This window comes from Neolamprologus multifasciatus, chromosome 9 (assembly GCF_963576455.1).
Source record: "Neolamprologus multifasciatus chromosome 9, fNeoMul1.2, whole genome shotgun sequence".
NCBI lineage: Eukaryota > Metazoa > Chordata > Actinopteri > Cichliformes > Cichlidae > Neolamprologus > Neolamprologus multifasciatus.
Window position 1 is genome coordinate 4,973,435 of NC_140447.1, and position 27,026 is coordinate 5,000,460.

General features: G+C 43.0%; 1 pseudogene across 1 annotated transcript; it reads right to left on the bottom strand.

Annotated features, from left to right (window-relative positions):
* Positions 1-19,073: 19,073 nt before the first annotated feature.
* Positions 19,074-21,448, bottom strand: LOC146510865 (uncharacterized; annotated as a pseudogene). The gene is made up of 5 exons (XR_014876256.1): positions 21,378-21,448; positions 21,191-21,279; positions 20,732-21,020; positions 19,858-20,085; positions 19,074-19,751 (listed from the first exon to the last, which is right to left on the bottom strand). The product of XR_014876256.1 is annotated as an uncharacterized LOC146510865 (transcript).
* Positions 21,449-27,026: the final 5,578 nt, after the last annotated feature.

Genomic DNA, 27,026 nt, shown 5'->3' on the forward strand with positions numbered 1-27,026 from the left:
GGCAACGGTGAAAAGCTTCATTAAAATCCACCTGAAGCTGCCGGAGGACACCGTAAAGAACATCGCCTTCGACAGAGTGCATCGCTTGGGGGGCGTGAGGTCGCGGACCGGGAGACCACGTCCTATTGTGGCCAAATTTGGTCAATTTAAACAGAAGGAACAGGTGAAGAGTCGCGGCAGGGAACTGAAAGGAACGGACTTCAGCGTGAACGACCAGTTCCCCAAAGAGATCCTGGAACGACGCAAGGTCCTGTTCCCAGTCCGACGTAGCTTCATGCAGAAAGGCTCCCGCGCTGTCATCGCCGTGGACCGGCTCTACGTGGACGGACAGCTCTACCGCGACCCCGGCACCACACCGTGGTTATATTGACTGCACTCCAGATAAGAACCCGCTACACTCTTTTCTTATTCATTCACACTTTCTCCTTTAACATGGGTTGAACCTAGTAATATCAGTATGATGTCATAGCAGATATAACACCGTCACCCTCCGTCATTACTTTAATTGGAATGTTTCCGTTTCTTTTCTTTTTTTTGTTGTCGCTCACACTTTATGTGGTTTCTTTCTTTCTCTTGTCTTTCACTGCTGTGATCACCTACTTCCCCACTCACCTACAAACAACACCCTCTATTTCTCCATATATTCGCACCACGATCACGCAAACACACACGCTCAACGGCAGCACATTTACAACAGCCTCACAGCAAGCACAGACTTACAGGACACATACGCAAGCCACGCTTGTTCATATTAGTGAATAGTCACACACATAGTCAGACTTATGGAGCCTATCACCACACTTTTTTCTCTTTCTATTTACAAACAAGTGATGTTTCCACATTTTCTCCACCCGTCTAAACGGAACACCCAGCTTACATCATTAGACATACACACACAATTATGGGCATGCTGAGGTTTGTCACATGGAATGTAAATGGGGCTGGCACCAGAGGAAAGAGGTTAAAGATATTTAACCAGCTTAAAAAACTACAGGCAGATGTTGTTTTATTACAAGAAACTCACAGACCTGTTACAGGTTTAAACGAACTTAAAACACCTGAGTTTCCTAATGTGTTTGCAGCTTGTTATAATTCTAGACAAAGAGGAGTAGCAATTTTAATACATAAAAATGTTAATTTTACAGTACTTGATACAGTTATGGATCCAGAGGGTAGATTTCTAATTATTAAACTATCAATATTGAACAAAAAACTATGTATTGTAAGTATATATGGTCCAAATGTTGATGAACCCTCATTCTTCCACGGATTTTTTAGTGCACTCTCTGAACACCTTGATTGCACACTCATTCTTGGAGGCGACCTCAACCTTGGACTAAATGAAGAAATGGATAGGCTCAACACAACAGGAACTCAGCGCAATTGGCAATCCACAAATATAATCAAACAGTATATGAGCGACTATGGCCTTTGCGATGCATGGCGCTCCCTTCACCCCAACAGTAAGGAATATACTTTCTTCTCACATGTTCATCACTCCTACTCTCGTCTGGATTATTTTTTGGTCAGCAGCTCACTGCTGAGTGACATTTCAGACACTGAGATTCACCCTATAGCTGTCAGCGATCATGCTCCTGTATCTTTAACACTAATACACAAGAATAATACTACGCCAAGTAAAAACTGGAGATTTAACACATCACTACTTAAAGATGAAGACTTTATTAAATATTTTAAAAAGGAATGGACTTCATATTTAGACTTTAATGACACTCCCGGAACATCTGCTTCTGTTCTATGGGAAGCAGGAAAAGCTGTGATGAGAGGTAAAATAATTTCTTTCTCATCACACAAAAAGAAAGAAGAAAACAAAAATATTCAGGAATTAGAAAAAACCATCAAATCCTTAGAAGAAGCCTACGCGTTCCACCAAGATCAAGAAATAATGAACAAAATATGCAAAACAAAACTAGAATTAAATGAAATTATTAATAGAAAAACACAATTCCTTGTACAAAGACTTCGCTTGCAGAATTTTGAACACAGTAACAAACCAGGTCGATTTCTAGCAAACCAGTTAAAAATAAATAAAGAAAAAACAACTATATGTGCCACTAAAGATTTATCAGGGAACACAATATATGACCCTGGAAGAATAAACAAGATTTTTAGGGATTTCTATGAAACTTTATATTCACCACAAATAAACCCGTCTAAAAATGAAATTGATTTGTTTCTTGACAACGTAACTCTTCCAAAATTACTAGACAGTCAAGCAATGGCACTGGATTCGCCACTGACGCCAGGTGAACTCCAGGAAGCCCTGATAAGTATGCCCATTAATAAAGCTCCAGGTCCAGACGGCTTTCCTGCAGAATTCTACAAAGAATTCTGGACAATTTTGGCACCAGTATTCCATGGAATGTTGCAGGAAATCAAGAAAAATGGCAGACTACCACCAAATATGAATTCTGCTAACATTAGTCTCCTGCTAAAACCAGGAAAAGACCCTTTATTTCCCTCAAGTTATCGTCCAATATCCCTTATAAATGTAGACCTTAAAATAATCTGCAAAGCTCTCTCAAAGAGATTAGAGAAAATAACCCCCCTCTTAATTCATCCTGACCAAACTGGTTTCATAAAAGGTCGGCACTCCTCAACAAATACTCGTAGATTTCTTAATTTAATAGACTACTCATACAATAAAAACATTGAAACCATAATATTATCTCTAGATGCAGAAAAAGCATTTGACAGAGTTAACTGGAAATTTTTATTTGCAACTTTACACAAATTTGGTTTTGGAAACTCTTTCATAAATTGGATAAGAATATTATACAATTCCCCAACAGCTCGTATCAGAACAAATGACCAGACATCCTCCAGCTTTTGTCTCCTGAGGGGCACCAGACAGGGATGCCCACTCTCCCCTTCACTTTTTGCAATTTTTATCGAACCTCTAGCAGCAGCACTTAGACAGGCTACAACAATTAAGGGCATAAAATGTAATAACGTAGAACATAAAATCAGTCTCTATGCAGATGATGTGTTGCTTTTTCTGCAAAACTCACAAATCAACCTCTCTGAGGTAATTACTCTAATAAACTGGTTTTCAAGAGTTTCAGACTATTCAATTAACTGGCCAAAATCTACAGTTCTTCCCATTAACTGCTCCTTCCACAATTCATCTTCTGCCCCACTACAATCTGGAAATATTAAATATTTAGGTATTATTGTTTCTCCTAAGCTTTCAGACTTAATTAAATTAAACCACATCCCACTTCTAAAGAAAGTAGAAGGTGATCTGACTAGATGGAAATCTCTACCCATATCACTCATGGGAAGGGTCGCCACTATAAAAATGATGATCTTGCCAAAAATAAATTACTTATTTTTAATGATCCCTAACAAACCATCACAAGATTGGTTCAGATCTCTGGATTCACATATTTCTAAATTCCTTTGGAAAGATAAACCCCCGCGCATCAGCTTAAAAACGCTACAAAGAACCAAGGATAGAGGAGGACTAGATCTGCCTAATTTTCACCAATACTTCTTAGCCAACAGGCTTCAGTTCATCTCAGAATGGTTAAAATGTACCCTCTTAGATGAGCCCTGGCTAGATGTTGAACAGGCACTATGCAATGATCTAGAGATTTCAGACCTACCATTTATTAGCTCAAACATCAAAAGACATGAATGCTTTAAAAGCATCAACATCAGCTTTTCTCTGTCAGCATGGTGGGAGTTTCTAAAAATAACGGAGTCTTCATTAATCCCATGCAAACGTACACCTATCTGGAATAACCCTGACATATTACAAAACAAAAATATGATTAATTTCCCAGAATGGAGTTGTAAAGGAATTAAATACTTAGAACATATATTAGAGGGAACAGAATTTATTCCATTTGACAGACTAGTTACACAATATGGGATCAACAAGAAAAGATTTTTAGAATATCAACAAATTAAATCCATAGTAAAAAAGAAATTTAACCTCAGTCAAGTTGAATTACAAACACCACCAAGTGTGGTTCAATTTCTTACTCTTAAATCCCCCAAACTATTATCTAAAATATACAGAACACTTTCTAAAATAGATGAATCAATATCCCTTCCTATTGCAAAGTGGGAAGCAGATTTATCAGTCATCTTAGACCAAAACGTCTGGTCTCAGATTTGCTTAAAAACCTTTAAATTTATTAAAAATCCCAATCTGCAATTAATACAATACAAAATACTGCATAGAGTGCACTATACAGGTCATCGAATGTTTAAGATGGGCTTTACATCCGCCAACAACTGCTCACACTGTCAAGGCAATACACCAGACAGTTACATCCACGCTCTTTGGTTCTGTCCACCAGTGCAGAAGTTTTGGCACGAGATATGTGAGGACTTATCAAAGTGTCTGAAATGTAAAATTCCAACCTCCCCTTTAGTATGCTTGTTGGGAAATTTGGATGATGTCACTACAGAAATTAATACAGTCCACATGGTTTTTATTGCCCTATGCATCGCCAAGAAAACGGTCCTCATGAACTGGAAAAATAAAAATAATCTTAATTCTAGCCAATACAGAAACTATCTAATAGATCACATTAGTCTCGATATAGCCTCTGCCACCACATTAGATCAATCCCTCTGGGCTCCTTTGATCGGCTCCATCACCTAGCGGGGGTGGGGGGTCGTGGTTTGGTCCCGCCTTGGCTATTGTGGTTGATGTGGAGGTTGGGATGGGCTTAGGGCACCTGGAGGACCCCTAGAGACGTTATCCCTGGAGGGCTTAACCCGGGGGTTGTGTTCATAACCTGGTTAGTGGCTCTGGTCGCTCTCAGAGGTTGTTCTCCTCGTGGCCGCGTGCAGCGGGGCTGGAGGATGGTCTGTGCTGGCGGACGTAGGTTACTGGCCTGGTGGCCTGGCTGCCCCTGAGTGGATCCGGGGCGGGCGTGGGGGTTTGGGGTTCGGGGGTGCTTCGCCTCCGTGCTGGGGCTCTGGCTGGGCCTTGGGGGCTTCGGTCCTCGTCGGTGTGTCGCCGAGGTTGTGGGCGGGTGGGTGCACGGGGGCTCAGCCCTGGCGCAGGGGGCCTCTTGTGCATCGGCCTAACCGGGGGGCTCTTGAACTGGCAGGGAGGTTGTTCCATCTTTGCAGGAGTCCACTCTGCAGGTGGGGGGAGAGACATAGGAGAGGTGGAGAATAAACTTAACCTGGGTGTCTGTGTCTTGTGTAGTCTGGGAGATGATTGAATGTTGGGGTGGGTACAGTTTCCTCTGCGGTGGGGTAGGGTGGGCTGCCCCGGGTCCTGTGGGGCTTGGCGGTGTTGCTGCCGTAGGCCCCGGTCTGGATGGGCCTGGGCTCCCTTGCCTTGGTGGATACCAGAGGACGGGGGTGCATATTGGGGTCAGCGGGGGAGCTGGCCCTAGGGAGGGACACCCTCCCCTCCCTTCTTTTCCTCCCCATCCCCGGCTGCCTCCCTCTTCACGCTCCACCACACCCACCCACACAGGTAGGGCTTTGGGGTGCGGGTGTGTCACCAGGGTGCAGGGGAGACATTCCCCCCCCCTCTGTCCTCTTCTGGCCACCTGTGCCTCAATTTTATCTCACAACTTAGACATCCACATTACTTACACTCTCATAACACACACATATATATATATATAGGGCCTTGAGGGTGGGCACGTTAACGTCGTCCAGTAGACGGTCTGTGTATTCAAACCTGCCTCTGGCGCCGGTGCCCACCTCTCAATTTTAAATCCATGTAGACATTGAGGGTTCTCGGGAGGGGCCGTGCTAACACCTGCTGCTCTCTGGCAGCAGCACCATGCTCTCCCTTGTTTTAAATACACTTTAGAGCAACACGCAGCAACACTACACTTGAGCGGGAGGAGGGAGGTATGGGGTCTTAACACACCCCTGTTCTCTGCTAGCCATCGGGGCGGGGGGGCTGGGAAGAGATGCTGGCTGTCCGATTGGCCTCCCTGCTGCTGCGGAGCCTGGGGCGGTCTGCTTGCCTCCACCCCGGAGGGAAGGGTAACATCTCTTGGGTCTGGGTGCCGTTTCCATCTCTGGGGGTGAGGATACCTGGACCCGGGATATAGAGTATGTTTGGGGAGTGTGATTGTGTGTACATGTCCATTTACGTTTATTCCTGCGTTGGGTGAGTGCTGAGTGTTTGTATATGTGTGCATGAGGGTGGGAATGCATGTCTGTGTCTGTGTGTGCCTGTTTGTCTGTGTCTATATGTCAGGTCGGGTCTTAGACTTCACCTCTCTGGGAACTCCAAGGCCCTCCAAAGTGTGGAGGCCTATCTCCCCTCACCACACTCCCTGCCGGTGACTGATGCCCTCAGGGGTCGGTGCGTTGGTGGTTCTTGGTGTCCGGGGCTGGGCGCTCAGGTATGTACCAGCTCACTCCCGGTGACTACTTGGCGGGGCCTGGCGCCTGCTGCTCGGTCAGGCCTCTTCCGGGGCGCGGGGGGCCCTCGGGCCTCCGGCCTCTGTGCCTGCGGCTCGGTTCACTCTGGCACAGCTGGCTGCCGGCAGAGCCGGCGGGCACGCCGGTGCAGCCCCCTCTAGCTTCTGCCCGGTGGCTACTGGGTGACCCCTCATCTGGGGATCCTCAGCCCTTCCCATGAAGGTGGCACGGATGCCCCTCCGGTGGTCCTCCTTGGGCTCTTGCACTCTGGGGCCTCTGGATGTCTGGGGCCTGGATCTCCTCCATGCCTGCTTCATGCCCTGGGGGACGGGGCTATGGCTCTCTACATCCTCTAGCAGACCATTACATGGGGAAACCATTTGAATACAAGCACGCCAATCCACACAGGTGTGCACATGGGTGTTCACTATTCGTAGACTTAAATCACACCTTTCTTGGCTGCTACTTCAAAGCACATTGTGCGCTGTCTGTCCTGCGTGCTGCACAACAACATTCAATATTTAGTATTTACTGCTGTTTACACTTAGCTAGATTAATGCGATGGTGTTGTGTATAGTATGTTGCATTGTTTTGTTTGTTTTTTTTGCTTGTTTTCTATTCTTTTTCTCTCAACAGGTGATCCCGGAGATATTTTTTCTTCCCCCCTTTCTCACTGTCCCTCTCCCCTTCTGTTTTTCTTTTCCTTCCTCTTTCTTTCTCCCTTTCCTATCCCTCACTCATGTCTGTCCCGTCTGTAACAACTGAAAATAAAATAAATAATAAAAACAAAGGTCGATCAAATGGACCAATACGGCAATGCCATGATGATCCATTTGGCAAAATAAATCCATTGGGTATCCTTGTTGGTCTTCAGACAACAATTCTGACGACTAAAGAACCAAATGGGACAGGCGAAAAAAAAAAAAAAAAAAAAAAAAAAAAAAAAGTACAGAGTGAGAGATGGTGTCAAAGGCTGAGCTCAGATCTAAAAGGATGAGAATGGTGAGAAGACCAGAGTCAGCTCTGTGACATGAGCAAAAACCAGATTGAAATCTCTCTTTAATATTATTATTAACCAGGTGTACATGAAGTTGAGCTGCAACCACTTTTTCGAGTATTTTCAGAAATGAATGGTAGATTGGAAATCGGACGGAGGTTGTTAAAGTTGTTAGGATCTAAAGAAGGTTTTTTCAGTATAGGAGTGACTAGAGCAGTCTTGAATAAGAAGGGAACGATACCGGTGTTGAGAGAAGACTGAATGATAGCAGAGATGAGTGGGAGTAGAGTAGAGAGGCAGGATTTTACAAGCCCTGTGGGCATGGGGTCAAGATGACATGTGGCAGGCTTTGATTTACATATGAACTCGGAAATATCGGATAAATCAGGAAGATGAAAAGTGGAAAACGGCTCAAAAAGGAGAAAAGGTTCTAGAGAGGGCGTAGACACAACATTTGATCTGAGTTGCTGGCAGATGTTATTGATTTTCGTAGTCCAGAACAGCATCAAGGAGTTGCAGGTTTCAGAGGAATAGAAGTGTGGTGGTAAAGCATTGGGGGTTGAGTTAGTTTGTTGAGAACTGAAAACAGAGTACTTGCATTACCCTCATAAGAACTGATAATACCAGAGTAGAAGCTGTTTTTGGCCTTGCTGATGGAGTCTTTATACTGAAGTACGTGGTATTTATAGATTTCTGAATCAACAGTTAAACCAGATTTCTTATATTTACGCTCTAGCTGCCGAGCTTTGGCCTTCAGAGCTTGGAGGTCAGAGGTAAACCAGGGAGCACAGCAAGCGAAGGAAGCAGAGTGGGTTTTTACAGGAGCCAGAGAATGAAGGACATTGCGTAGACAATTATTATAATATAACAACAAATTATCAGGAGTAGAATAGAAGTCCGGAATCTGAACATTGTCCAAACTGGTAGTGAGAATGTCCATATCAATGTTCTTCATGTTGCGGGTTGGCTTGGTAGAAGAGCAGCAGAGAGTGAGGTTAAATGAAAGGAGGAAGTGGTCAGTTATGTGGATTTCAGTAGCAGAAAGATTCGAGGGAGTAAGACCAGAACAGCAGACCAAGTCCAGGGTGTGTCCTTTAAAGTGAGTGGGAAATTCGATAATTTTGTTTAAATTCAGAGCCTTCGAGACAGGAGGAAAAGTCTCTGATGAGCAGAAGGTCATTATTATCCATGTGAATGTTGAAATCTCCCACCAAGATAACATTTGGGGAGAGAGATGAAAGATGGGTTAGTAGATTAGCAAAGTCACTGAGGAAGACAGGGTTAGGTTTGGGGGGGGCGGTATACAGTAGCTATGGGTGATCGTGGCTCAAAGAGCTGTCAGTTCGTCTTGTAACCGGAAGGTTGCCGGTTAGAGCCCAGGCTCGGACAGTCTCGGTCGTTGTTTAATTGGGCAAGACACTTCACCTACCACCTACTGGTGTTGGCCAGAGGGGCCGATGGCGCGATATGGCAGCCTCACTTCTGTCAGTCTGCCCCAGGGCAGCTGTGGCTACAACTGTAGCTGCCTCCACCAGTGTGTGAATGTGAGAGTGAATGAATAGTGGAATTGTAAAGTGCTTTGAGGGCCCCGAAAAGCGCTATATAAATGCAATCCATTATTATTATTATTATGATTGTGGGAATGGGTCCAGTCAGCTCACATGCAAGGACCTCTAGAGAACTAAAGGTATCAACATTAACTGGCAGGACTTTCAAGTGCTGGCGAAAAAGGATTGCGAGACCACCCCCACGACCTGAGCAGCGGGGTTTAGAAAAGTAAACAAACCCCAGAGGAGCAGATTCATTTAGCTGAGAAAAGTCATCAGGTTGTTGCCAGGTTTCAGTTAAGCAGAAAAAGTCAAACTTACGGTCAGATAGGAGGTCTTGGATGAGAGGTCCCTTATTTGTCAATGAACGGATGTTTAGAAGACCGAAGTTGAGGGGTTTTTTTTGCTAATCGCGGTGGGTGCCCTGGGCAGGTGGGCTAGAGATCGGTGGTTGACAGCCTGATCAGGGTTCCTGCGAGGGCAGCGAGTAGCAGACCAAAACGATTTAGTTCCAATGGAGTTGTGGAAAATCCTGCGGGCCCGCGATGGATGTATCTCTGGCGAGGCTGGAAAGTGATGTCCGGGTGGTAGTGGAGCTCCGCCGGTGACGGGAGCGACAGCTACCCGCGAAGGCGCAGGAGCTCAGCGGCCGTATAGCGGAGCACTCCAGTCATAGGATGGTAGACGAGCGTCAGGAGAATCCAAAATAGTGCCGACCAGTTCAGGAACATCTTGGCCCACATCTTCGATTATATGGAGGAAAAGGAGCCGAGCCGGCCGCGTGCAACGAACAGGTAGGCTAAAATAGCTCAAACAGTTAAGCTAGTGCAGCTCACTGAGAAGAAGACGTCAGAGCACATTCAGCTCTGACGTTGATCAGAGATCGATCTGGTTCTGAGTGTCAATGTCCCTGTTCATTCAAATCTGAATCCAAATAATCCAAATAATCCAAATAATAGAAAATGTACCGATGAGTAGCGGCAGCCAGGCGTGGCAGCCTGGTGCACCAGCGTTCACTCAAGCCAGAAGAAAAAACGGCCCAGAAGAAAAAACTAAGCAACACACAAACACACACATCACGTAAGGGCAGAGGTAAAGAAGTTTTATTTGATCGAAACTGTGTGTGACGTAAGAGTGCCGAAATAACATCCGGCTAAATGCTTCAGATCTGCAGAGGGTTTATCCTCGTGCACATCCCTTTCCGGAAAGTAATGATGGTCAAAATATTTATATTATTTTGTTCAAACTGAGTTGCGTTTTCACTGTCCAGTAAAAGAATAAAAAGAACAGGATTTCAATAGGTACTGGAGTGTGCTCCTCCTGGGGACTCTGTTGTCCTACTGGGAGACTTCAATGCTCACATGGGCAATGACCGCGAGACCTGGAGGGGCGTGATTGGGAGGAACGGCCTCCCGGATCTGAATCCGAGCAGTGTTTTGTTATTGGACTGTTCAAACATAAGAGTGCCCATAAGTGCACGTGGCACCAGGACACTCTAGGCCACAGGTCGATGATCGATTTTGTAATCGTTTCACCAAACCTAAGGCTATATGTTTTGGACACTCAGGTAAAGAGAGGGGCTGAACTTAGATAACACCCGGTGGTGAGTTGGATCAGGTGGCGGGGGAGGACGCTGGACAGACCTGGCACGCCCAAACGTACAGTGAGGGTGTGCTGGGAACGTCTAGCAGAGGCCCCAGTCCATGAGATCTTCAACTCACACCTCTAGCAGAGCTTCAACAGCATTCCGAAAGAGACTGGGGACATTGTGTCCAAATGGACCATGTTCAGCACCTCCATTGCCTAAGCTGCTGCACTGAGATGCAGCCGCAAGGTAGTTGGGTTTGTCGTGGTGGTAATCCCCAAACCAAATGGTGGACACCAGAGGTGAGGGGAGCCACCAAGCTGAAGAGGGAGTCCTACTGGGCATAGTTAGGCTGTGGGACTCCAGAGGCAGCTGATAGGTACCCAAGCGGAATGTGGTGGCTGAAGCAAAAACTCGGGTGTGGGAGGAATTCAGAGAGGACATGGAAAAAGATTTTTGGACTGCCTGGAAGACATTCTGGCAAACCGTCAGGCAACTCAGGAGGGGGAAGCGGTGTTCTACCTGTACTTTATATAGTGCGGGGAGAGTGCAGCTGACTTCGATGGAGAAAATTGTCGGGCAGTGAAAGGAATACTTCAAGGACCTCCTCAATACCACTGGAATGCCTTCCGTGGTGGAAGCGGAGTCTGGGGACGAAGGGGATGACCCGCCAATCTCCTGGGGCGAGGTCACTGAGGCAGTTAAACAACTCCTTGGTGGCAGAGGCCCTGGGGTGGATGAGATCCACCCGAGTTCCTGAAGGCTTCTTGAAGACTGATGTTGTAGGGCTTGGTTAACACGTCTTTACAATGTTGCGTGGAGATCAGGGGCAGTACCCCTGGACTTGCAGACCGGGGTGGTGGTCCCCATTTTTAAGAAAGGGGACTGGAGGGTGTGTTCCAACTACAGGGGAATCACACTCCTCAGCCTACCTGGGAAAGTCTATGCCAGGGTGCTGGAGAGGAGCTTTTGTCCGTTAGTCGAACCTCAGATCCAGGAGGAACAATGTGGTTTCCATCCTAGTCGTGGAACACTGGACCAGCTCTTTATCCTCTCGAGGATACTTCAGGGTGCATGGGGGTTTGCCCAAGTAGTCTACATGTGTTTTGTCGACTTGGAGAAGGCATTCGACCGTGTCCCTCGGGGGGTCCTGTGTGGGGTGCTCCAGGAGTATGGGGTGTCTGGCCCATTGCTACGGGCCATTCAGTCCTTATACAACCATTGCAAGAGCTTGGTCCACATAGCCGGCAATAATTTGGACTCGTTCCTGGTGGGTGATGGGCTCCGCCAGGGCTGCCCTTTGTCACCGGTTCTGTTCATAATTTTTATGGACAGAATTTCTAGGCATAGCCAAGTGGCGGAAGGCTTGCACTTGGGTGGTCTCAGGATCTCACCTCTGCTTTTCGCAGATGATGTGGCTCTGTTGGCTTCTTAAGGTGATGGCATCCAGCTCGCCTTGGAACAGTTCGCAGCCGAGTGTGAAGCAGCGGGAATGAGGATCAGCACCTCCAAATCTGAGGCCATGGTTCTCAGCCGGAAAAGGGTGGAATGCCCACTCAGGGTCAGGCACAAGTTCCTGCTCCAAGTGGAGGAGTTAAAGTATCTTGGGGTGTTGTTCACGAGTGACGGAAGAAGGGAGCGAGAGATTGACAGACAGATTGGTGCAGTGGCTGCAGCGATGCGGACGCTGCACCAGTCTGTCGTGGTTAAGAGAGAGCTGAGTGTAAAAGCAAACTCTCAACTTACCGGTCGATCTACGTCCCTACCCTCACCTATGGTCACGAGCTGTGGGTAGTGACCGAAAGAACAAGATTGCAGATACATGTGGTGGAAATGAGCTTACTCCGAAGGGTGGCTGGCCTCTCCCTTAGAGATAGGGTGAGAAGTTCAGCCATCTGGGAGGGGCTCAGTGTAGAGCCGCTGCTCCTCCACTTCAAAAGTAGCCAGCTGAGGTGGTTCGGGCATCTGACAAGGATGCCTCCTGGGCGCCTCCTGGATGAGGTGTTCCAGGCATGTCCCACCGGGAGGAGGCCCCGGGGGCGGACCCAGGACACGCTGGAGAGATTATATCTCTTGGCTGGCCTGGGAACGCTTTGGTGTTCCCCCGGATAAGCTGGAGGAGGTGGCTGGGGAGGAGAAGGTCTGGGCCTCTTTGCTTAGGCTGCTGCCCCCGCGACCCGGCCTCGGATAAGCGGAAGAAAATGGATGGATGGAGAAATTCTACATCTGAAGGTTAGGCAAATACAGGTGCTGGGATTTAATTTAATTTAACTGAGTTAACTCCTAGTGTATTCATCAGAGTGTGAATGTGGTCAAATATTAGACAAGGCGGGTATATATATATATATATATATATATATATATATATATATATATATATTAGGGGTGCAACGATACACAAAATTCACGGTTCGGTTCGATACTTTGGTGTCACGGTTCGATATTTTTTCGATACAAAAAAAAAAGTTCATGCCTTTTTAATTTGTCATTTATTAAAATTATAAATATATTTTAACTCAAAAGTACAGTTTTTAAATTTAATGTTGCTGAAACAACAAAGTAATAAAAAAATAATAATATCTGATTGAGGAATCACTCATCTTTGGAAAAGAGAGTTTACTACAGAGAAATGTCTCTTTCCAAAATAAAAGCTATACTATGCGCTTCTTCTGGGCTATATTCTCAGCAGCATATTAAACATATCAGGTCCCCATAAGGAGAATCATGTGCTAACGGCTGTCTAAATGACTCGGGTAAAGTTTGTAGCATGCATGCTTGTTGTTTTTGTCTGCTTCCACTTGTCTTTGCACTAGGATGATGTCGGAGTAAATGTGCAGTCATATTCGTTGTGTTCCCACTAGTGCTGTCAGCGTTAATCTGAAATGACGTTAACACCACAACATGGCAAATCTCCGTTAACGAGCTACTGCGGATCGCCCCGTGCGTGGGGCTGGACGGCCAACACGTTAACGAGCAAACTGCGCTAACACACTAGTTCCCACCAATGTAATTGAGCATTGCTGGCACATCCAACATACTGTTTTACTTTTGTCCAGGGTCACCTACCTTCAGGGTCATACGTCACATGAAGACCAAAATAGTTCCAAACGCCACATCTGAATGAGGGTGGGGGAGGTTCAATTTGCCATGTTGCAACTAGCTTAACTTCTGTCTTGCTAGCTTGCCCTGCGCTCAGTGAATCTGCGTTCAACTACTCCGCCTAGGCTGCACTGTCGAGCGCAGATCCACTGAGCGCTCAACACAGACAGCACCGTTAGAAGGAAAGTTGATAAAATAAATTAAAAATTTTGTATTGTTCGATACATATGCGTACCGAACCGAAAGCACTGTATCGAACGGTTCACTATCGATATGAGTATTGTTGCACCCCTAATATATATATATATATATATATATTTTTTTTTTTTTTTTTTTTTGATTGGCTGAATGAGAGTTGTAGCAAGAAGTGTTTAATAACAACAAGTAATAATAATAGGTTTGTTGTTGTTTTCTGTCTTTTGAAATATTAATGCAAAATTTGGAGAGCTTAAATATACTGAGTCTATATGGATTTTATTTAATGATACATACACTCAGGTGGACATTCACACCTGCCTGCACAAACAGTGGAGTTCAGTCTATTCCTGGCAGGTCAGTTTGTCAGCTCAGATAGGCAGTGACAGCTCACCTGCAGTGTAAAGGGTACTGCTGGCCTGTAGTCAGACTAAGGGAGGAGGGAGGGAAAGGGAATGGGGTGACGATGACACAAACCCAGTATGACTCACCCATGTAGACAAGCACAGTGGGGTTAGCGGGAACAGTGTGTATTGCCTTAGATGAAATCAATGGAAGGCTAGGTTTGGGGAAGGGTAGTTGCCAGCTGACACAGAGTAGGCCTGCTTAGATGACCAGACACATGTCTCTGCTGAGAGGGAGGATATCAAGGAAAACTGAAATTTTATGTATTTCAAAGGAAGGTATACAGTCCATAAAAACTCCTGGGTTTGTCACTGTGAAGTTAAGAGATAATCTTGTTTTATTTTTTATTTGAACAAAATCCAATCGTATAGTAGTGGTCAGAATGGGCATTAATATCATGGGAATTTTGGGCTGTTCTTTTTCCAGGATGGAATTGTTATATAGCATACATTTTAAAAACTTTTGCACCTAATTCGGTTTTTTTAACCATTGAATGAATCCCCCACAAAGTATACATCCAGTCTCAAATATGCACATACACACCCTCTAATATTTGGTTAAATAGCCCTTAGTAAATTTCACATCAGCCAGATGCTTTTATTAGCCATCAGCTTATAGCATCATTGTTGCTGGATATTTGACCACTCTCCTTACAGAATTGGTAGAGTTCATTAAAAGTTGTCGATTTACTGGCACAGATCCGGCTTTAAAAAAATTGTCCACAAAGTTTTACAAGCATGGACTGGCCAATGGACTGGTAGGATAGCAGTACAGTCATAATTTGCATAAATTAATAGCACAATTAGAACAATGTCCACCAATGTTCACCAGTCAGCTGATTTACTTTTAGATGGATGGATAAATTGACATTAGAAAGCAAAATATTTTCTTGCAGTCGCCTCTCATTGCTAAATGTTGGGTGATTGCTGTGGGGACACCCTCACCTTCATCCTTTGAAAATTCTGCCCTGAACTGAAATCTGTGTAGGTCTATGTATCTGAAAACTGACTCACAAACTGTAAAGCTTCTTTACATTCCTCACACCAAATGGAGGAGCAAGATCGGTTTTCTTTTTTCATTTATTAATAGCATTTACAAATATGCACACACACACACACACGCAAACAAAAATGCACATTCAGACTTACTCTACAGTACTAATTATATGTATTAGGTGTGCATGATATGCCGACATTTAAGGCCAAACATTTTTTTACGTTTTTTCTTTCTTAACAAAAAAAAAAGGTATTCATAAACCAGTGATATTGTTGATATATCAGGGCCTCCAAGAGATGATTATTGTCAGTGGATGAAGCTCAAAGATAGGGTGAGAGTAGCCATGTTTCTGTCTATATCTCACAGTGTGATGCACATGAACCAAGCACAAGTGTTTTATCCAGGAGGCCCTGCTGCGAGGCACTGTAGCGACCCACACAGACCCACAGGTGTTTCTGATGTCTGAAGAGGTGAGAGCAACATGTTTTCCTGCTGAGCATGTACCTGCAGGTAGTCAATAGAGATGCACGGAGGGCAGAACAAATGATGGACAGCAGAAGGAACTGGCTAACTGAGGGCAGGTCGAGGAAGATGGAGGAGTTTGCAGAAAAGAGGATTTCAGATGGTAAGGAGAAAAGAATAGGAGCAGTGCAGGATTCTGCTTACCCCTGCTGCTGCTTGGCAAGCCAGCAGCACTAATAAAGACTTCAGGGCAGACAGACTGTCCAACACTGTGGGAGACCAGAGACAGAGAGAACTACATCGAATAACAAAGAGGTGGCAGTTTTACAGTGAAGCTAACTGGCTGAATGCTCAGTTAGTGTCTAGCTGTACATGAACCCTGTTATTTTCCTTTGCACTATGGTTCTTGTGTGAAGACTTGAAATATAATGCCACACAGTAACCCTTCATATAATATAGCAAGTGGTGTTCAAAGAAATAGAACAATGGATTACTTTATAAGTATATACCTTCATATAATATAATAATATAGCAAGTTGTGTTCAAAGAAATAGAACATTCATCCTTTTTTTAAAATAATGGATTACTTTATAAGCACATAAATTTATACATTAAAATTAAATTCCATCAGACTATTTTGATTATTCTTGGAATTAAATTGACATTAAATGTCAACATGTCGGTCTAATTGCATTGCCACATTTTTGTGATCTCCCTCAATTATACCAACGCCAAAGCAGAGGACTATTGGGATCACAACATTCATCTTAAATAACATGGATGGCATTACCTTGGCCTCCAGTAACGCTGTGAGGAACCATGGTGTAATTTTTACCAGGACATGTCCTTCAACGCACATATTAAACAAATATGTAAGACTGCGTTCTTCCATTTGTGCAACATCTCTAAAATTAGAAATATCCTGTCTCAGAGTGACGCTGAAAAACTAGTTCATGCATTTATTACTTCCAGGTTGGACGACTGTAATTCATTATTATCAGGATGTCCTAAAAACTCCCTGAAAAGCCTTCAGCTAATCCAAAATGCTGCAGCAAGAGTACTGACAGGGACTAGAAAGAGAGAGCAGATTTCTCCTGTTTTGGCTTCCCTTCATTGGCTTCCTGTTAAATCCAGAATTGAATTCAAAATCCTGCTCCTCACATACAAGGTCTTAAATAATCAGGCCCCATCTTATCTTAATGACCTTGTAGTACCATATCACCCTATTAGAGCACTTCGCTCTCGCTCTGCAGGCCTACTTGTTGTTCCTAGAGTATTTAAAAGTAGAATGGGAGGGAGAGCCTTCAGTTTTCAGGCCCCTCTTCTGTGGAACCAGCAGAATGGAGTAGTATCTATATCAGAAGCTAAACTTAATACATAATCCTAAACAGGTGACTTTGTTAGGAGGCTGACTTAGCATTGCAACTCCTATTAATATTTGTACTTTCTTTTTCTGTTGCTTTTTATATCAGAATCTGCTACTGTTACAGCACATGGAAAAAAAAGACAAAAATATTCCAGTATTGCTTTGTTGTAGTTATGTAAATAACATTTTTCTTTCTTTCCATTCATAAAACCAAACCTGATTCAAATGAAATGATGACTAATACAAAGAAGCAAAATTCACACAGTTGCTCCTTTGGTTGCACGTATTGGTTGCCTGTTTTTCAAGATTTAAATAGTGACAAATGACAGTTTCCACTCTTCCTTACGAGCTTTGAGCTGAACTGATAATGATCTTTCCAGCTTTTACCAATGGGTCCTGCCAGACAACAAGCTGCAGTGTGGCTTGCTGCATAATTTATAAAGGCAGATGTACAAGGTGGGTTATTAGCTCCCCATGCTACACTGCTTCTCTGATTTACAGTTTAAGGAAGCAAGGAAAAACAAATATAACATATAAACAAATCAAACTACTGAAAAGTTTGTGTCTTACTGGGTGAACATGTATTCAAAAGGAGTAGGTATAGAGGGGGAAGGGAGAGAAAAAGCACACAGCGGTCAATTAGTGCATGTTGGTGTGATTGTTAATGATGCCACACAATCAGCTTTCTGAGTGGGAAAGGCGTGCTACTTCTCATTATAGGAGATGGATCTCCCAAGTTTGCAGCGGTTATTAGGTATTAGGCAACAAATAGGTGGCTATCATGCAGGACATGGGGCCAAGATAGTGCTGTGTAAATGAGAGCCTTTCTTGTCCATAATGAGCCTAACTCACTGTTTCTCCTTCTCTCGTGGTCTTCTTCTGAGCTACCCCACCCTACAGGGACTCTGTGGTTTATGATAATGGAGCTCTGAGGGTAATATACATTTTAATGCTCCATAATGGGAGGAGATAGAGAATGGCAGAGGAGGAGAAAGAGGAAGAAAAAAACGAAAAGAAAAACAGTGGGTGGATTAGAAAAGGCCTTCACTGTGGCTGTCTCAGCTTTAAATTAATGAGGAGGCTCAGCACGCTACGATAAATTTAGCTTTTCATGTGTAATTATGCTATGACTGTGGAGGTTCACTGAGGATGAATCACACAATTATTATGCTTCTCACCCATCGCTTGTGCTTTTCCCCCCCATTCTTTTTTTCTCCTGCCATCTATTTGTTTATTCATAAGCCAATGTCTTTTCTTAATAGTTTTTTTCTTATGAGAGGAAATAAGACCAAAAGCCCTGTCTGTCTGAGAGGAAGCAGACAAAATGAGAAGGAAAACAGTATGTGAGCAAATCTAGTGGAAGAGAAATAAGAAAAAGACAGACAGAGATAGTTGCTGCTTACATTGTTTTGTCTGTGAAGGTTCTCAGTCATCCAGGTCATCGTAGTCTAAGGAGCTTGCAAAGAAAAGCGTCTGGACTTCTTTAAGTTGCTTGAAGACGTTTCACCTTCATCCGAGAAGCTTCTTCAGTTCTAAGGTCAAATGGTGGGGAGTCCCAGATATAAACCTGGTGGGAGTTTCCCCCCACAGAGGGACAAAAGGACCCCCTGATGATCCTCTAATCGCCTGAGCCAAGGTGTGAAACTGGGTGTGGGTCCCAATCAGCCAGAGTTTCAGGTGAGTTCATTGTGAAACCTGGCCCCACCTTATCATGTGACTTCCTGAGGTCAGATGGCCCAGGGTGTGAGTGGGCCTTAAGGCGTCTGGGAAGGGATCTCAAAACTGGATTATAGATGGCAGAGAGTTGGTGTCGTAAACCACCGCCTCTGTTCAAAGATGGTCGCTCACAGTGGACATAGATGCTTCTTTCACTCCTCTTTCAAACCATCTGTCCTCTCTGTCCAAAATGTGAACATTGGCATCCTCGAAAGAGTGACCTTTGACCTTTAGATGCAGATGGATGCTGAGTCTTGTCCTGTGGAGGTGGCTCTTCTATGTTGTGTCATGCGCTTGTGAAGTGGCTGTTTGGTCTTTGTGGAACATTTGTGGTTTTGAAACTTATGCATGTATTGTATCTGCTTTGACGCATGAGGGGGCGTCATAAATAATACCCTGATGTTATAAAAACAACTGCTTGTGTATCATTGGGCGGAGATCGATGCTGTCGGTGTGCAGTGTTCATCTCCCCACGCGTGCGTTCATTAAAATCATTGTTTGACCGACTCTCCTGGACCAATTGTTGTTTTTTGTGCTCACCCTCAATATTTGAACTCGTAACAATAGGCATAACAATGGTCAGAGTCCTGATAAGCAGTGTATTTGACAAAGATGCCAAATGAGGTTTCTCACCTCTGTGAACAGAGACTCTCTACATTTTGGACAGGTGAACATTTTACTTGCATCCTTTAATCTGTGCAATCAGCTCCAGTAATTTGGTTTTCCTTTGGGTGGACAGCGGCAGGTCATAGACAAACTCAAAGAAGGTGAAGACGGAGCCAAGTGGTGCTGGATAGGACAAGTTACATACCCAGTACAGTTTGAAAAGCTTATCCAAGCACACGTCAGGCCATCATTCAGAGAAATGGTTCCTCTGTCATTCTTAGCAACAATGATGTACTGCCTGGTTGCCCTCTTTAGATCACCGATGCATATCAGCTGGGGTTGGTGTGTTGTGGATGATGCTTCAGGATCACTGCAAAGCGATGCAATACTTGTTCCAGGCTTGGAGATGGGGAAGATAAAGATAGATTTTTAGAGAAGTATTCAGTGAGGTATAGACAAATGCTTTCCTCAGGTAAATACTGTGAGAACTTTACTGAATACATACCAGTGCAAAATCAACCAAGTGCGTTATAGCTGATTTAAGGCTGCAACGACTGGCACCAACTGGTGGGAGCAGGTGTGTTAACACACGGCGGGGCGGGGGGGGGGGGGGGGGGGGGGTTCTTGTTTCCAGGGCAGCTACTGATTTGAGCTTCGGAATGATACTGGCTTCCCATTTTCGTAAAAAGAGGTCCACCTTTCCTCCTGTAAGATTGCCAAACTCCAAGTCCAGCTTATGGAAAGAAAAAAGTGTTTAAGTTTAAAATAAAGCATTAAATACATTAAATCAAAAGTACATTCTGCCCATTTGGTAGCCGTATGGCTAAAATCAAACCTTACAGTATCACATTTCTGTTACCCATTCCACATCAAGCTTACCTACACAGTGAAACATAACAATTTACTTGGAGTGGTATTTGAATACAAGTCCATTATTCTTTAATTTTAGCTATGATTTGGGTCCCATCAGACCCTGAGAAAAAAATAGGACTTTTTAGCTGATGTTCAACTTTCTAGCAGATAATTTCTTATTTTGTCTGTCTGCGGTTTGTCCTGTAGAGCTTTTTTGCTGAAAATAGTGCTGCTGAAAGCAGAGGTTCATACAGATTTAGGTGATTTTTTTTGTAGGGTTTTAACTTCTACGAGCAGCACTTTCTGCATTGTCATTTGATGTCCCTACTATTCGATTGACATTTGGTGGTACGACTAAGATTTTGGACCATGTGAAAAGTGATGCTCATTGTAATCAGTGCCCAGTGAGTAATGATCAAACTCTGAAGTTATAAAACTTTCAAAATATTCACTAGGAGCTCATAAACATACCTCCGCTGAGTGGAGAAGGAGTACATAAACCATTACCAGGGAACCAAGCAACTTACCAGACTTGGCATGTCCAACAACCGTGGGTACTCTCCGAATATTCCAGGCTCTGCGACTGGTGTATGTTTCCTCCATGCCTGACATGATAATTGGAAGGTTCTCAGCTGAGGGCCGCAATAATTTGGGTGACCCACTCATCTGTGCTGCTGGTATTCCCATCCTCTCGCCTGAGCTTCTTGTCTTCACCACAATCATCTGTCACTTTTCGCTTCTCATAACGTCTCTGCCCCTGGTCGAGATTCCGTCTAAGGTTGCGCAGTTTAGTCTCTGGGAATCCACGATGAGAGACTGGATCATAATAATGCTCCTCAGTTAGAAAGGACAGAGGTATATGGGTAACAGCTGAGCAATTTTAACTGAGAAAAAAAGCTCTAATAAATAATTAGATAAAGGTTAAACAATACACAGTAAGTGGGAACAAGTGCAATTTACATTATTAAAATGCTAAATTTACTTACAAATCCTTCCCCCTGTCCTGCCACTCAGGGATGGAAAAGTGGTGATGATGCTTTTTGCTACAGTTAGCTTCTCTGCACTAAGAGGGTAACTGGAAAACAAAGGTAATCTTTTTTACTCCTGTGCACTTCAACATTATTAAAGGAAAACATTCATTACAAAGTGCAGTAAAGTGCTATACTTACTGACCACACCTCTCCACCAAATCCCCAATGCAAGTCTTCACAAGGAGCTTCCTCGATGGCACCGACAGGTTTCATACTCCTTAAGAATCTGTGGGGCTTTCCTCTTGAGTAGTGACTTCAGGGGTTGACTTTGTTCTTCTGTGGTAATGGTAGACTGTGTAAAGGCAACACCAGACACTTTTCCTTTCTGCAATAATCTTCAAAGTCATGACAGGAAATTTCCACAGAGCATAGAAGCAGGAGTTTACTCAAAAAGCTGCAGCAGAAGACGGCGGTTTCTTAATTACCGTGATTATAACGCAATGACTAAAAGAAATTCTGAATAATAATTAAATTGATTTTATCTTCTAGTTGCTACTTGGTGAATAAATCTGATCCTGACTAATAGTTAATAACTGTTAAAACACATTCCATGACTTAGGAAACTGGAGAAATGCAAAGTGTACCTGATTTGTCTAAAGAGAGGTTTCCATCGGTGGCCCTCCGGCTGACAGGACGATATGGAATCTATCAAAGTCCTTAACGTCTACCTCACTGTCAACATCAATATATTCCATGAAATCAGTGTTATTCTTTAGCAACCTATCAAGCACACAGCCCATGTGCTGAGCTTGGCTTTGACATGATGTCTTTGGCACTGCTGACAAGAAGAGTTTTCTTTTACAAATTTCTTTCTCAACTATAAAAGTGGTTACAAGGACTTTGACAGATTCTAAGTTGTCATATGTGTGCTGAAAAAAAGAAACACATGACTAAATAAGTAAGATAATTTGCATGGTCAAGTTGCTGTTGTTTGTTTTTTTAATAACACTGACTATTACTTCCTCAGAAGTTCTGCATAAAAAAGAAACTATATCAGAGCATGTTTCCAGCAATAAGCCTTAAAAAAGAATGTGCACATAATTTAGTTAATCATACTAGATGCAAAAACTGCTTTAACTGCTTAAAAAATAATTATCTCTGTCAATATGAGGTATATTTCATGTTAAAGTTACTCAGTCTTTATTCCTATTCTGTGCTAGTAAACGAATGGTCGCGGTGATAACTACATTTGCTCTATTCAGAGCTAACGACAATATTGTCATTTTACACAACATTGCTACGGTTAGGTGCCGACTCTGGCGTTGCTCATAGACAACATAATGCCTGTCGGAGCCGCTAGCCAACTACCACACTGGTTCTAAGAGCAATTTCTAAATACTCTAATACATAAATAAAGTAAATAGATAAATACATGAATAAAGTAATACATAAAAATACTACCAAAACACATTAACTCTAATGAAGTATGGCACGAAAGCCAAGAACTAATAATAAAATTAAGAGTAGGATGTGTTAGCAAGACTGTTACATTAAGGTTAGCTAGGTATAGTTAAGCAGTAATTAACTTAAACTCAAAACTCCTACATAACTCCTATATTTTATATAAATTCACATTCTTCCAGAAACCCGGCATATTTTCAGTACATTAAGATAAACTGGTAAATGATACTTACTGTAAGGTCTGACAACATACGAGGCAACGTAACCTCCATCTTTGTCTCCTTTGTCTCAGTGGCGCGAAAAGATAGCGCCCCCTTCCAGCCGCTGGTATGTCATGTTGCTGGGAAGATTTTGTTCCAATTTTCAGCATGTGTATTCTTACTCATTTAATTTTCTACTTTTGCTTCAATTGTATTGCCCTAGTTCACATGTTACGGTCAAAGTTAAGCCTGTTCTGTGTGGATACTTCTGCTTATAGTATAGCCATGGCTATTAATTGGTATGCCACACAAATTGAGAAATAAAAAAATTAATCCTCTTTCAGAATTTTAGTACACCATACACACCTTGGTCCACATTACATTATAAAATGTTTTATTTGTTGAAAGTAATGAGGAAAGGATTATGGAAAACAAACAATAACTAAACATTTTATTTATTCAGTTAATATAGTTATAAGACATTGTTAATCTACAATTGATTTCACTAAACACAGGGCTAGCATCAAATTACTGAGCTGCTAATTTTAGGTCCTGTTGTTAGATTCTGAAAATAACACTCAAAATGTGTTAAACTGTGCAACACATCAAGTGTGTTTACACATTTTCTTACACATGTTATGTTAAAATTCACACAAAATGTGTTAATAGTGCCTCACAGTTAGAGAGTTATCCTGTTTTGAAATTGTTTTCTGGTAAGCATGGCACACCTGCAGGTACTGGGATGCCAGTCTAGGTCGTCTTGGCAGTTTACCCCTGTGTAAGAAATACATATGTCATACACACCTGACTGGCAACGAGCCCAGTTAGACGTAGCTGTTCCTAGAAAGGTAAGATTCTTCATTTTCCACATTGCAATCACATGCTTTAACTGCACTCATGCAGTATTTATGTATCCAAATCACATCACTGGCACTGCAGATCATATCATCCACCTCACATCAGCATTTTGTTTGGAAATCCTCACAAACTGATGTCCTGATGCAGCAAACAGCAGCTTTTAAGCTGATGGGCATTTACGCACCTCCTGCACTGTCAGTCTTGTTTCCATCACCTCTGCCATGAATATAATAATCTCTTCAATAACGTGGTTTTCCTTCTGCAATTATATTTTACCAAGAAACAATCAGATAAAATACTATTGTGTTTCATGTCTTTGTGTAAAATCTAGGCTTGGTTTTACTGTAAAACTTATCAGACAAGCTGTTAAGTGCAAAAGGTAATACTCTGATATTAGACATTACCTGCACCCTCAAACTAAAAGCGTCAGATAAGAAAATGAAGAAAGAATGAGAAGATAAAATTGGATCTGACTGGCAGAATCTATTTGGAGTAATCACTCAGCTGCTGCTCATTGACATGACAATGTCTTAAGCTTGACTGGTGAATGAATATTTTTGCAAATATATTGTGTGATTTTACTGAAGAGGGCCTGGAGCAGATCCAAGCACAGTAAAACAGCAAGACAATAATCTGTGGAGAAAGCGTGATGTGTGACTGTGATCAGCTCTTATTTCACTTTCAGAAGCCCACAAAATGTGTCAGTATTATATAGGGTTCATATCACAATGGGCAGAGGTAGAACAACACTCAGAGCTGCTGTAGAGGCTGTGGATGGCTTGAAACTTTTAAATACAACATAAGATTCTGAAGGCATGACGGCAAGTAGATTACAGTTTATTTCTGCTACTCTGCTGTAAGAAAAACCCCAACTGAGCTTCTTGTTTTCAGTCAGGTTCAAGAATAGAGAAACCAGGTTGTTTAACACAATCGTGGAGAGTGAGAGGATGCCTGAGAAAGTGCACTGGTACCAATGTTCAAGAACAAGGGTGATACTTATTAAAGCTAGGTTAAGAAGAGAGTTGATGATCAAGAAGTAGCAGTATGTTTGATTTGAGAGTGCTGATGAAAAAGTGTAGTGGTAGAAGGCACTGCACTGTGTCTTTGTGGATTTAGAGAGAGCATGTGATTGGGCGCAAAGAGAGTAAATGTCTTGTATGAAAAAGTCGGGACAAGGAATGTGAGGATGTTGCAAGGCATGTATGAGGACAGTGAGACAATGGTGATGAGTGCAGTAGGCATTATACACAAGTTCATTGTAGGTGGGTTTGCCTGTTGTTCCCCTCGCTGAAGCGCTCCAAGTTTCGATGCTTAATGGCAGTCCTTTAGCTTCTGTCACCAGTGCTGGCAAGGTTACTTTTAAAATGTATTCCATTACAGATTACAGATTACATGCCCAAAAATGTATTCTGTAACGTATTCCGTTACGTTACTCAATGAGAGTAACTAATTCTGAATACTTTGGATTACTTAATATATTATCGTGCTCTTTACAACTACATGAATGTACTATTGCTGTGATTTATTACTTGAAGGTTACTCAACATACCAATACCAACTACATTTTTAAATCTTAATATAAATGAGTAACAGTAGGTGGACATTAGGTAAGGCTGCACTTTTTGCAGCGATCTCGTATAGAAAACTATTCCACGCATATATAAAACAGGTCCGCGGCTCCGAACCGTAGTAAAGGGACCTCTGGCTAATACGGTGGGTTCTGTGTCGGCTCGTAGCTGAAAACTAGCTTTACTTTGTTGTCTGGGTCAACTTTGCTAGCAGAGACAGAGAGAGGCGTTGAAAGGCTGCTCCAACAGAACTTATTGATTCAGAGGAAAACACGAACACGGTGTACAGTCGAGTCTTAATAGCTTACTTACAGCTGGGCTCGTCAGGCTCTCTTCTTGGCTGCAGTGGTTATTATTATATTTACATGCTTCCAGCTCCCGTTTCTGCTCAATGACAGCTCATACTTTTCCTTTTTCTCCCTCCCTCGCTCACAGACACATAACGGGTATGGCAGTCCATTCTCGGACTACACTGCCCATGATGCTACATTCTTTAGGGCTATGCCTATAACACTCTGCCTATTGCCTTCATTCTAGATAATTTTTGTGAATAATTTTTAAAAATATTTCTTCAAGTCATTAGGCAGGCCACAAGTAGGGGTGACATGGGCCGCGAGATTGAGATACAGACATTAGAGCGTGTTTTGTTTGGGTTTCCATAGGTGTGGAAACCAAAAATAGAGAGGGCATAGCCTTATAAAACAGGGAAGTACCGCCATGTAATCCATTCATTTCAACAAAGTAACTGTATTCTAAATACCACCTTTTTAAACAGTAACTGTAACTGAATACAGTTACTCATATTTTGTATTGTAAATACGTAACGTACATGTATTCCGTTACTCCCCAACACTGTCTGTCACTCACCGCAACCCAGAACACAACACAGTCAGTGGCGGTCCTAGCCTGTTTGGCGCCCTGGGCGAACACCCCCCCACCCACACACACACACATATAAAACATATTAAGGATTGTACATTAACATTAAACTGTAGCCGGAACCATACTGAATTTCAGCAGAGAAACACACACACACACATATGAAGAGAGAAAGAGAGTAAGCATAGTATGCAAACAGCTACCAAACAGCCATTATAATTCGTCATACAATGAGAATAGGACAAATCAACAATTGACAATAACTAATTAATATTGTGCTGAACACAGTCCAAAAGATTCAGTAAACTACATCGGTGTCTACTGTTTACTATCATAGCCAACTGACACTTCACTGTCCCTACTAACTGATGTGATCTTGTTGTATCTCTGTTGTGGTCAGTGCCATCCTCTATGTTGTTGCATGCTGGGGCAGCAGGTTGAGGGTCACAGATGCCAACAGACTAAATAAATTGATCCACAAAGCCAGTAATGTTGTGGGGATGGAGCTGGACTCCATTAGGGTGGTGTCTAAGAGGCAGATGTTGTCCAAGATAAGGACAATCGTGGATAATACCTCCCACCCAGTCCATGACATACTGGCTAGTCACAGGAGCATGCTCAGTGAGAGACAGATTCCCAAAAAGCACCACTGACCTATTTTTACTATTTTTTCTTGGAGCAACTGTAACCCACGTAATTTCCTTAGGGATTAATAAAGTATTCTGATTCTGATTGTTTCAGGATGACCTGCCATTATCCAATGACACATCTGCTTACCTGCATCTTTTGCTCATTTCTCCTCCTCTTCTTTCTCTTTTTTCTAAACTGAGCACCTGATGGCTTTGAACTTTTCTTGTCCATCTTTCACTGGTTTTAATTTTGCAC